The following is a 12,516-nucleotide window of genomic DNA, read 5'->3' on the forward strand; positions in this document are numbered from 1 at the left end:
CATGGGTGTGTTTCATTCCAAGAAGATGTTCCCTCCCCGTGCCATCATTCACTTCCCTCCCGTTATAGATCTGATAGGACTGGGCAAGTGAGTATAAGGGCACAAGGCGAGACCCAGATGCAGACACGGGAAGAAGGTGGTTTGAGTCTTTGATATTTATTACATCCAAAAGGGGTAGGCAAGAGAATGGTCGTGGACAGGCCAAAGGTCAAAACAAGTTCAGAGTCCAGGAGGTACAGAGTGGCAGGCAGGCTTGAGGTCAGGGCAGGCTGATTGGTCAGGCTGGCGGGTACAGAGTCCAGAAAACAGGCAAGGGTCAAGAACCGGGAGAACTAATAAAAGAAAATAGAAAAGTCAGGAGCATGGGGAAAAACACGCTGGTTGACTTGGATCATACAAGACGAACTGGTACAGAGAGACAGGAAACACAGGGATATATACACTGGTACAGAGAGACAGGAAACACAGGGATATATACACTGGTACAGAGAGACAGGAAACACAGGGATATATACACTGGTACAGAGAGACAGGAAACACAGGGATATATACACTGGTACAGAGAGACAGGAAACACAGGGATATATACACTGGTACAGAGAGACAGGAAACACAGGGATATATACACTGGTACAGAGAGACAGGAAACACAGGGATATATACACTGGTACAGAGAGACAGGAAACACAGGGATATATACACTGGTACAGAGAGACAGGAAACACAGGGATATATACACTGGTACAGAGAGACAGGAAACACAGGGATATATACACTGGTACAGAGAGACAGGGATATATACACTGGTACAGAGAGACAGGGATATATACACTGGTACAGAGAGACAGGGATATATACACTGGCACAGGGAGACAGGAAACACAGGGATATATACACTGGTACAGAGAGACAGGGATATATACACTGGTACAGAGAGACAGGGATATATACACTGGTACAGAGAGACAGGGATATATACACTGGCACAGGGAGACAGGAAACACAGGGATATATACACTGGTACAGAGAGACAGGGATATATACACTGGTACAGAGAGACAGGAAACACAGGGATATATACACCAGGGATAACGAGTGACACCTGGAGGGGGGTGGAGACAATAAGAAGGACAGGTGAAACAGATCAGGGTGTGATAGTGAGATTAATATGGTAGGAAACTAGTTGGAGCTATTATGGTAGGAAACTAATTGGAGCTATTATAGTAAGAAACTAGGTGGAGCTATTATAGTAAGAAACTAGGTGGAGCTATTATAGTAAGAAACTAGGTGGAGCTATTGTGGTAGGAAACTAGGTGGAGCTATTATAGTAAGAAACTAGGTGGAGCTATTGTGGTAGGAAACTAGGTGGAGCTATTATAGTAAGAAACTAGGTGGAGCTATTGTGGTAGGAAACTAGGTGGAGCTATTATAGTAAGAAACTAGGTGGAGCTATTATAGTAAGAAACTAGGTGGAGCTATTATAGTAAGAAACTAGGTGGAGCTATTATAGTAAGAGACTAGGTGGAGCTATTGTGGTAGGACACTAGGTGGAGCTATTATAGTAAGAAACTAGGTGGAGCTATTATAGTAAGAAACTAGGTGGAGCTATTATAGTAAGAAACTAGGCGGAGCTATTGTGGTAGGAAACTAGGTGGAGCTATTATAGTAAGAAACTAGGCGGAGCTATTATAGTAAGAAACTAGGTGGAGCTATTGTGGTAGGAAACTAGGTGGAGCTAGTGTGGTAGGAAACTAGGCGGAGCTATTGTGGTAGGAAACTAGGCGGAGCTATTATAGTAAGAAACTAGGCGGAGCTATTATAGTAAGAAACTAGGCGGAGCTATTGTGGTAGGAAACTAGGCGGAGCTATTAGAGTAAGAAACTAGGCGGAGCTATTATAGTAAGAAACTAGGCGGAGCTATTATAGTAAGAAACTAGGCGGAGCTATTGCTTAGTTCCACTTACCCAGTTGTCTCAGATCCACTAAAGGAAGGGAACGAGGGTAGAAGTAGAGGGGGGAACATCTTGGAATGAAACAGCCGAAGTGATGAAGAAGAGGCAGTGCTTCATCAGAATGCAACACAGGGCACCCACTGAGTTTTGGTTGTTGGCAGCATCTCCTCTTCTGCTTCCAAAATGAGCCCCATGGGCTTCATGGGCAAAAGTAGTGCACTTAATTAATAGGGAATAGGATGCCATTTGGGAAACTCCCCTCCTCTCCTCACACCCCCCCAGTCTTCTGAGAAGCAGACAAGCGTTTAGACAAAGACACAGACGCCAGCAGAAAACTCATAACATCATAATTTATCCTTTACTCTATCTATTTGCTTGGCTAATGTAATAGGGGGAAAACAAATTCATGTTGCGAGGTTAAAAATAACTGAGAAAGGACATTTCCCTAAGTAATTATATTGGAGCCTTAGCTTGGTTGAAGGAAGCCCTGTACATGTGTTTGTTTGTGTGTGTGTGTGTGTGTGTGTGTGTGTGTGTGTTACAGGAACCTAATGAATGATGGGCTGTGGTATATATATCATATTCAGTATTGTCATACCTTGGTGGTTCCATCCGGAGTAATTGCTCAAATAATAATCAGTCACACTTGAACTACCTCTGTGAGTTATAGTGCAGGGCTGACTATAGCAGACTACAACAGACTATAGCAGTCTATATCAGACCATAGCAGTCTATAGCAGACTATAGCAGTCTATAATAGACTACAACAGATAATAACAGACTATAACAGACTATAACAGATTATAACAGACTATAACAGACTATAACAGACTATAACAGACTATAACAGACTATAACAGATTATAACAGACTATAACAGACTATAACAGACCATAACAGACTATAACAGACTATAACAGAGTATAACAGATTATACCAGATTATAACAGACTAAAACAGACAGTAGCAGAGTATAGCAAAATATAACAGACTATAGCAGACTATAGCAGTCTATAATAGACTATAACAGACTATAACAGACTATAGCAGACTATAGCAGTCTATATCAGACTATATCAGACTATAGCAGATTATAACGGACCATAGCAGACTATAGCAGGCTATAGCAGTCTATAACAGACTATAACAAACTATAACAGACTACTTTCTTTTAAGACTCTAAGTAAAAGTTCTGGATTTATTCCTACCTCTGCTTGCTGTGTTTCTCTGTGCCTGGGTTCGAGTTCGTACAAGCATTTCTGTCACAGTACTTCCTGTTTGAGTTTCTGCATATAGGAAGGGAAGAGCAAAAAGGAGTTGTGATCTGATTTCCCGAAGGGAGGGCAGGGTTTTGCCTTTTAGGCATCCCCGAAGGGGGAGTAACAGTGGTTGAGTATTTTAGCAGCTTGAGTACCTCTGTCAATGTATTGATATAACTTTTGTAGCGTTTTCCTCAAGTTTGCTTTGTTAAAATCCCCAGCTACAATAAATGCGGCCTAAAAATATGTGGTGTTCAGTTTGCACAAAGTCCAGCGTAGTTCCTTGAAGGCCGTTGTGGTATCAGCTTGAGGGGGAATATACACGGCTGTGACTATAACCGAAGATAATTGTCTTGAGAGGTAAAACGGTTGGCATTTGATTGTGAGCTATTCTAGGTCAGTTGAACAAAAGGACTTGACTTCCTGTACGTTATCACAATCACACCATGAGTAGTTAATCATGAAACATACACCACTGCCTTTCTTCTTCACAGAGAGTTCTTTATTCCTGTCTGAGCGATGTACTGAGAACCCAGCTGGCTGTATGGATGGGGACCGTACATCCAGAGAGTTCTTTATTCCTGTCTGAGCGATGTACTGAGAACCCAGCAGGCTGTATAGACAGAGACAGTATATCACGGAGAGAGCCATGATTCCGTAAAAAAGAGTATGTTACGGTCCTTGTTGTCTCTCTGGAAGGAGATCCTCGCCCTGAGCTCGTCTACTTTATTCTCCAGAGACTGAACATTAGCGAATAATATACTCGGAAGCGATGGATGGAGGTCACGCCTCCTGAGTCGGACTAGAAGTCCACTTTGAATACTTGGATTAGCCTCTGGGATACGTTCAATTGCCCTGGGGGGTACGAACAAAGGATCCAATTCAGGAAAGTCCTATTCCTGGTCGCAATGCTGGTGAGTTACCGTCGCTCTGATATCCAAAAGTTACTTCTGGCTGTAAAAAACAAAATACTGCAAAGTTTCTGAGGAGCTAGAAGCAGAGCTGTCATGTATGTCGGCGCCATTGGTTTAACTAATGTTGTGGTGTACCAATATACTAACCCCCCTCAAATAACAATGTTGTGGTGTGCCAATATACTAACCCCCCTCAAATACCAATGTTGTGGTGTGCCAATATACTAAACCCCCCTCAAATACCAATGTTGTGGTGTGCCAATATACTAACCCCCCTCAAATAACAATGTTGTGGTGTGCCAATATACTACCCCCTCAAATAACAATGTTGTTGTGTGTCAATATACAAAAATCCCCCTCAAATATCAATGTTGTGGTGTGTCAATATACTAACCCCCTCAAATACCAATGTTGTGGTGTGTCAATATACTACCCCCTCAAATACCAATGTTGTGGTGTGCCAATATACTAACCCCCCTCAAATAGCAATGTTGTGGTGTGCAACTACACTGAAATACCCCTGTTACGGGTTTTTGTTTTCCCACTTATGTTTTGAGGTTGGACTTTCAGCACATATAGCACGTTAGCACGTATAGCACGTTAGCACATATAGCACGTTAGCACATATAGCACGTTAGCACGTATAGCACGTTAGCACATATAGCACGTTAGCACATATAGCACGTTAGCATATATAGCACGTTAGCACATATAGCATGTTAGCACATAGGGCGCACCGATTGCTGTCACCTCGTTAGCCAGCATGTGTTACACTTGTGCTGGCTTGTCCATCTCGTAAGTGGGAAGGTATTTGACCTGTCCTGGCCAAGGTGCTATTTAAGAGTGGCTGGCCCAGTGTTCCAGCTGTCTTGAGAGATGTGGAGGGTCAACACATTTAGTTGGTGCTCCCTATTTGATTTCGAGAAAACAGTCCTTTGTCTGGTCTTCCTGTTTTTGTTTTGTAAAATGTTTTATTTGTTTATTTTCTTTAGGTTTGGTGTGTTTTTTTGTGTGTGTATTGTTTGCCTGTGCTTGGGCACATTTAGTGGGTCTCATGGTGGAGTTTGTTTAGGACCCAGATGTTGTTACTAGTCAACTTTCAGTGGACACCCCCATGAGTGTCTTTCAGAAGCCCTCCTAAAACCACACCTGTTTAGTTTTGGTTGTTGTCAGTGACTCTGTTAGTTGAGTGACATTTTCAGTTTTCTTGCTGGGGAATGTAACACCCCTCAAAATACCAAAGCTGTCTTGTGTCACTATTGCACCGGTGTGCAACTACTGAAATGGTTTGCAACTACTGAAATGGTTTGCAACTACTGAAATGGTTTGCAACTACTGAAATGGTTTGCAACTACTGAAATGGTTTGCAACTACTGAAATGGTTTTCAACTACTGAAATGGTTTGCAACTACTGAAATGGTTTTCAACTACTGAAATGGTTTGCAACTACTGAAATGGTTTTCAACTACTGAAATGGTTTTCAACTACTGAAATGGTTTTCAACTACTGAAATGGTTTTCAACTACTGAAATGGTGTGCAACTACTAAAATGGTTTGCAACTACTGGAGGGGGTAATAGGTGACTCCCTCTCGGTCTAATGTAACTGGAGGGGGTAATAGGTGACTCCCTCTCTGTCTAATGGAACTGGAGGGGGTAATAGGTGACTCCCTCTCTGTCTAATGTAACTGGAGGGGGTAATAGGTGACTCCCTCTCTGTCTAATGTAACTGGAGGGGGTAATAGGTGACTCCCTCTCTGTCTAATGTAACTGGAGGGGGTAATAGGTGACTCCCTCTCTGTCTAATGTAACTGGAGGGGTAATAGGTGACTCCCTCTCTGTCTAATGTAACTGGAGGGGGTAATAGGTGACTCCCTCTCTGTCTAATGTAACTGGAGGGGGTAATAGGTGACTCCCTCTCTGTCTAATGTAACTGGAGGGGGTAATAGGTGACTCCCTCTCTGTCTAATGTAACTGGTAACTGGGGGGGTAATAGGTGACTCCCTCTCTGTCTAATGTAACTGGAGGGGGTAATAGGTGACTCCCTCTCTGTCTAATGTAACTGGAGGGGTAATAGGTGACTCCCTCTCTGTCTAATGTAACTGGAGGGGTAATAGGTGACTCCCTCTCTGTCTAATGTAACTGGAGGGGGTAATAGGTGACTCCCTCTCTGTCTAATGTAACTGGAGGGGGTAATAGGTGACTCCCTCTCTGTCTAATGGAACTGGAGGGGGTAATAGGTGACTCCCTCTCTGTCTAATGGAACTGGAGGGGGTAATAGGTGACTCCCTCTCTGTCTAATGCAGATTGAAGGGCTGGGTGAAATACTATAATCGCAACATGTAGTGTGTTGGTCCCATATTTCATAAGCAAGTAAAAGATCTCAGAAATGTTCCATACGCACAAAAAAAAGCTTATTTCTCTCAAATTTTGTGCACAAATTTGTATACATCCCTGTTTGTGAGCATTTCTCCTTTGCCAAGATAATCCATCCACCTGACAGGTATGGCATATCAAGAAGCTGATTAAACAGCACAATCATTACAAAGGTGCACCTTGTGCTGGGAACAATAAAAGGATACTCTAAAATGTGGAGTTTTGTCACACAACACAATGCTACAGATGTCTCAAGTGTTGAGGGAGCGTGCAATTGGCATGTTGAGCGCAGAAATGTCCACCAGAGCTTTTGCCAGATAATTTAATGTTCATTTCTAAGCCGCCTCCAATGTCGTTTTAGATAATTTGGCAGTACATCCAACCGGACTCACAATCGCAGATCACGTGTAACCACGCCAGCCCAGGACCTCCATATCATAGCTTATTCACCTGCTGGATCGTCTGAGACCAGCTACCCGGACAGCGGATGAAACTGAGGAGTATTTCTGTCTGTAATGAAGCCTTTTTCATGAGGAAAAACTAATTCTGATTGGTTGGGCCTGGCTCCCCAGTGGGTGGACCTATGCCCTCCAAGGCCCACCCATGACAGCACCCCTGCCCAGTCATGTGAAATCCAGAGATTTAGGGCCTAATTAATTAATTTCCTTATATGAAATGTAACTCAGTAAAATAGTTGAAATTGTTGCATGTTGTTTTTATATTTTTGTTCAGTATAAACGACTCCCTCTCTGTCTAATGTAGATTGAATGGAATTGGAGGGCTGAGTAATTGCAGATAGGGTGGAGAATGCGATGAACATAGTTAATGAAGTCAAATGCTTTAGCTACACAAATGGTTGCATATTGAAATCAGTTAAGGGGCAACTAAAAGTTGAAATCAATTCAAGAATGGGTCTGATTCAATCAAATGTGCTTTGGCAAGGTGTTTTATGCATTCACACATGCACGGATGCAAGCACACTATAACCTTCCTCTGCTTATATTGAAAACATAATTTCCATAACAAGTCAGAAAACACGAGAAATGAGACCTCCATTAAAATAAGAAATGTTAAAAATGATATTTTGAATTTTATTATAATATGTTTTATTAGATAAATAGAACAGTCTATCAAATGTTTCTGTAGTCGGGTTTGAAATTCCCAGGTCTTCTGAAGATCCCCAGTCGGCGGGTTCCCAACAGGAAGATCCCTCCTGATACCGGGAATCTTCCAACTGGGATTTCTGAAAACACCTGGACATTTTGGGGAAATTTACTGCAAATTTTGTAACTCTATTCTGTAGTAAAGAAAACAAAAGCTAAAAAGTCTATACAGTAATAATAATGAGATTGGTAATATGAGAATATCCATAAGAATTCATCTCCTTTTTATTTTACATCACCACCTCTACATTTCGGTGTAATTGTGCTTTGATAGAACAACTAGAACACAGTTACAGAACATTTCAAAACCCTCACAGAATTACAAGACTGAAATGAATAGATTTCTCAACTCCCCCACACACCCCTATGTCAAACTACCCACACACCCCTATGTCAAACTACCCACCCCCCTATGTAAGTCAAACTACCCACACACCCCCATGTCAAACTACCCTCACACCCCTATGTCAAACTACCCACACACCCCTATGTCAAACTACCCACACACCCCTATGTCAGTTAAACTACCCACACACCCCTTTGTCAAACTACCCACACACCCCTATGTCAAACTACACCCCTATGTCAAACTACACCCCCCTATGTCAAACTACCCACACACCCCTATGTCAAACTACCCACACACCCCCCCTATGTCAAACTACCCCCCTACACACCCCTATGTCAAACTACCCACACACCCCTATGTCAAACTACCCACACACCCCTGTGTCACACCCCACACCCCTATGTCAAACTACCCACACACCCCCATGTCAAACTACCCACACACCCCTATGTCAAAACTACCCTCACACCCCTATGTCAAACTACCCACACACCCCTATGTCAAACTACCCACACACCCCTATGTCAAACTACCCAACACCCCTATGTCAAACTACCCACACACCCCTATGTCAAACTACCCACCACCCCTATGTCAAACTACCCACACCCCTATGTCAAACTACCCACACCCCTATGTCAAACTACCCACACACCCCTATGTCAAACTACCCACACACCCCTATGTCAAACTACCCACACCCCTATGTCAAACTACCCTATGTCAAACTACCACACCCCTATGTCAAACTACCCACACACCCCTATGTCAAACTACCCACACACCCCTATGTCAAACTACCCACACACCCCTATGTCAAACTACCCACACACCCCTATGTCAAACTACCCACACACCCCTATGTCAAACTACCCACACCCCTATGTCAAACTACCCCCTACACACCCCTATGTCAAAACTACCCACACACCCCTATGTCAAACTACCCACACACCCCTATGTCAAACTACCCACACACCCCTATGTCAAACTACCCACACACCCCTATGTCAAACTACCCACACACCCCTATGTCAGTCAAACTACCCACACACCCCTATGTCAAACTACCCACACACCCCTATGTCAAACTACCCTCACACCCCTATGTCAAACTACCCCACACCCCTATGTCAAACTACCCCCTACAAACTACCCCCCTATGTCAAACTACCCACAAACACCCACCCCTATGTCAGTCAAACTACCCTCACACCCCTATGTCAAACTACCCACACACCCCTATGTCAAACTACCCACACACCCCTATGTCAAACTACCCACACCCCTATGTCAAACTACCCACACACCCCTATGTCAAACTACCCACACACCCCTGTGTCAAACTACCCACACACCCCTATGTCAAACTACCCACACACCCCTATGTCAGTCAAACTACCCACACACCCCTATGTCAAACTACCCACCCCCCTATGTCAAACTACCCTCACCCCTATGTCAAACTACCCACACCCCTACAACCCCCCTAAACTACCCTCACACCCCTATGTCAAACTACCCACACACCCCTATGTCAAACTACCCACACACCCCTATGTCAAACTACCCACACCCTATGTCAGTCAAACTACCCACACACCCCTATGTCAGTCAAACTACCTACTCACACCCCTATGTCAAACTACCCACACCCCCCCCTATGTCAAACTACCCACACACCCCTTTGTCAGTCACCCTACCACACACCCCACACCCCTATGTCAGTCAAACTATGTCACCCACACACCCCTATGTCAAACTACCCACACACCCCTATGTCAAACTACCCACACACCCCTATGTCAAACTACCCACACACCCCTATGTCAGTCAAACTACCCACACACCCCACATGTCAGTCAAACTACCCTCACACCCCTATGTCAAACTACCCACACACCCCTATGTCAAACTTAAACTACCCACACCCACCCCCCTATGTCAAACTACCCTCACACCCCTATGTCAAACTACCCACACACCCAAACTTTGTCAGTCAAACTACCACACACCCCTATGTCAGTCAAACTACCCACACACCCCTATGTCAAACTACCCACACACCCCTATGTCAAACTACCCACACACCCCTATGTCAAACTACCCACACACCCCTATGTCAAACTACCCACACACCCCTATGTCAAACTACCCACACACCCCCCTATGTCAAACTCAAACTACCCACACACCCTACCCTTGTCAAACTACCCACACACCCTATGTCAAACTACCCACACACCCCTATGTCAAACTACCCACACACCCCTATGTCAAACTACTATGTCATGTCAAACTACCCACACACCCCCCTATGTCAGTCAAACTACCCACAAAAACTACCCACACACCCCTATGTCAAACTACCCACACACCCCTATGTCAGTCAAACTACCCACACACCCCTATGTCAAACTACCCACACACCCCTATGTCAGTGTCAAACTACCCACACACCCCAATGTCAAACTACCCACACACCCCTATGTCAAACTACCCACACACCCCTATGTCAAACTACCCACACACCCCTATGTCAAACTACCCACACACCCCTATGTCAAACTACCCACACCCCCTATGTCAGTCACACCCCACATGTCAAACTACCCACACACCCCTATGTCAAACTACCCACACACCCCTATGTCAAACTACCCACACACCCCTATGTCAAACTACCCACACACCCCTATGTCAAACTACCCACACAAACTACCCACACACCCCTATGTCAAACTACCCACACACCCCTATGTCAAACTACCCACACACCCCTATGTCAAACTACCCACACACCCCTATGTCAAACTACCCACACACCCCTATGTCAAACTACCCACACAAACTACCCACCCCCTATATCAGTCAAACTACCCACACACCCCTATGTCAAACTACCCACACACCCCTATGTCAAACTACCCACACACCCCTATATGTCAAACTACCCACACCCCTATGTCACCCTATGTCAGTCAAACTACCCACACACCCCCACACACCCCTATGTCAAACTACCCACACACCCCTATGTCAAACTACCCACACACCCCTATGTCAGTCAAACTACCCACACACCCCTATGTCAAACTACCCACACACCCCTATGTCAATCAAACTACCCACACACCCCTATGTCAAACTACCCCACACCCCTATGTCAAACTACCCCACACCCCTATGTCAAACTACCCACACACCCCTATGTCAAACTACCCACACACCCCTATGTCAGTCAAACTACCCACACACCCCTATGTCAAACTACCCACACACCCCTATGTCAAACTACCCACACACCCCTATGTCAAACTACCCACACACCCCTATGTCAAACTACCCACACACCCCTATGTCAAACTACCCACACAAACAAACTACCCACACACCCCTACACACCCACCCCTATGTCAAACTACCCACACACCCCTATGTCAGTCAAACTACCCTACCCACACCCCTATGTCAAACTACCCACACACCCCTATGTCAGTCAAACTACCCACACACCCTACCCACACACCCTATGTCAAACTACCCCACACCCCTATGTCAAACTACCCCACACCCCTATGTCAAACTACCCACACACCCCTATGTCAAACTACCCACACACCCCTATGTCAGTCAAACTACCCTCACACCCCTATGTCAAACTACCCACACACCCCTATGTCAGTCAAACTACCCACACCCCTACAAACTACCCACACACCCCTATGTCAAACTACCCACACACCCCTATGTCAAACTACCCACACACCCCTATGTCAAACTACCCACACACCCCTTGTCAGTCAAACTACCCACACACCCCTATGTCAGTCAAACTACCCACACACCCCTATGTCAAACTACCCACACAAACCCCACACACCCCTATGTCAAACTACCCACACACCCCTATGTCAAACTACCCACACACCCCTATGTCAAACTACCCACACACCCCTATGTCAAACTACCCACACACCTCAAACTATGTCAAACTACCCACACACCCCTATGTCAAACTACCCACACACCCCTATGTCAGTCAAAAAACTACCCACACACCCCTATGTCAAACTACCCACACACCCCTATGTCAAACTACCCACACACCCCTATGTCAGTCAAACTACCCACACACCCCTATGTCAAACTACCCACACACCCCTATGTCAGTTAAACTACAAACTACCCACACACCCCAATCAAACAAACTACCCACACACCCCTATGTCAAACTACAAACTACCCACACCCCTATGTCAAACTACCCCACACCCCTATGTCAAACTACCCACACACCCCTATGTCAGTCAAACTACCCACACACCCCTATGTCAAACTACCCTCACACCCCTATGTCAAACTACCCACACACCCCTATGTCAGTCACACTACCACACACCCCTATGTCAAACTACCCACACACCCCCTATGTCAGTCAACTACCCACACACCCCTATGTCAAACTACCCACACACCCCTATGTCAAACTACCCACACACCCC

General features: G+C 45.0%; 1 long non-coding RNA gene across 1 annotated transcript; it reads right to left on the reverse strand.

The window, feature by feature from the left end:
• Window positions 1-293: 293 nt before the first annotated feature.
• LOC121840693 lies at window positions 294-3,241 on the reverse strand. The gene is made up of 3 exons (XR_006079824.1): window positions 3,161-3,241; window positions 1,965-2,149; window positions 294-332 (listed from the first exon to the last, which is right to left on the reverse strand). It is a non-coding gene; the product is annotated as an uncharacterized LOC121840693 (long non-coding RNA).
• Window positions 3,242-12,516: the final 9,275 nt, after the last annotated feature.

The sequence above is a fragment of the Oncorhynchus tshawytscha genome, linkage group LG02 (assembly GCF_018296145.1).
Source record: "Oncorhynchus tshawytscha isolate Ot180627B linkage group LG02, Otsh_v2.0, whole genome shotgun sequence".
Lineage (NCBI taxonomy): Eukaryota > Metazoa > Chordata > Actinopteri > Salmoniformes > Salmonidae > Oncorhynchus > Oncorhynchus tshawytscha.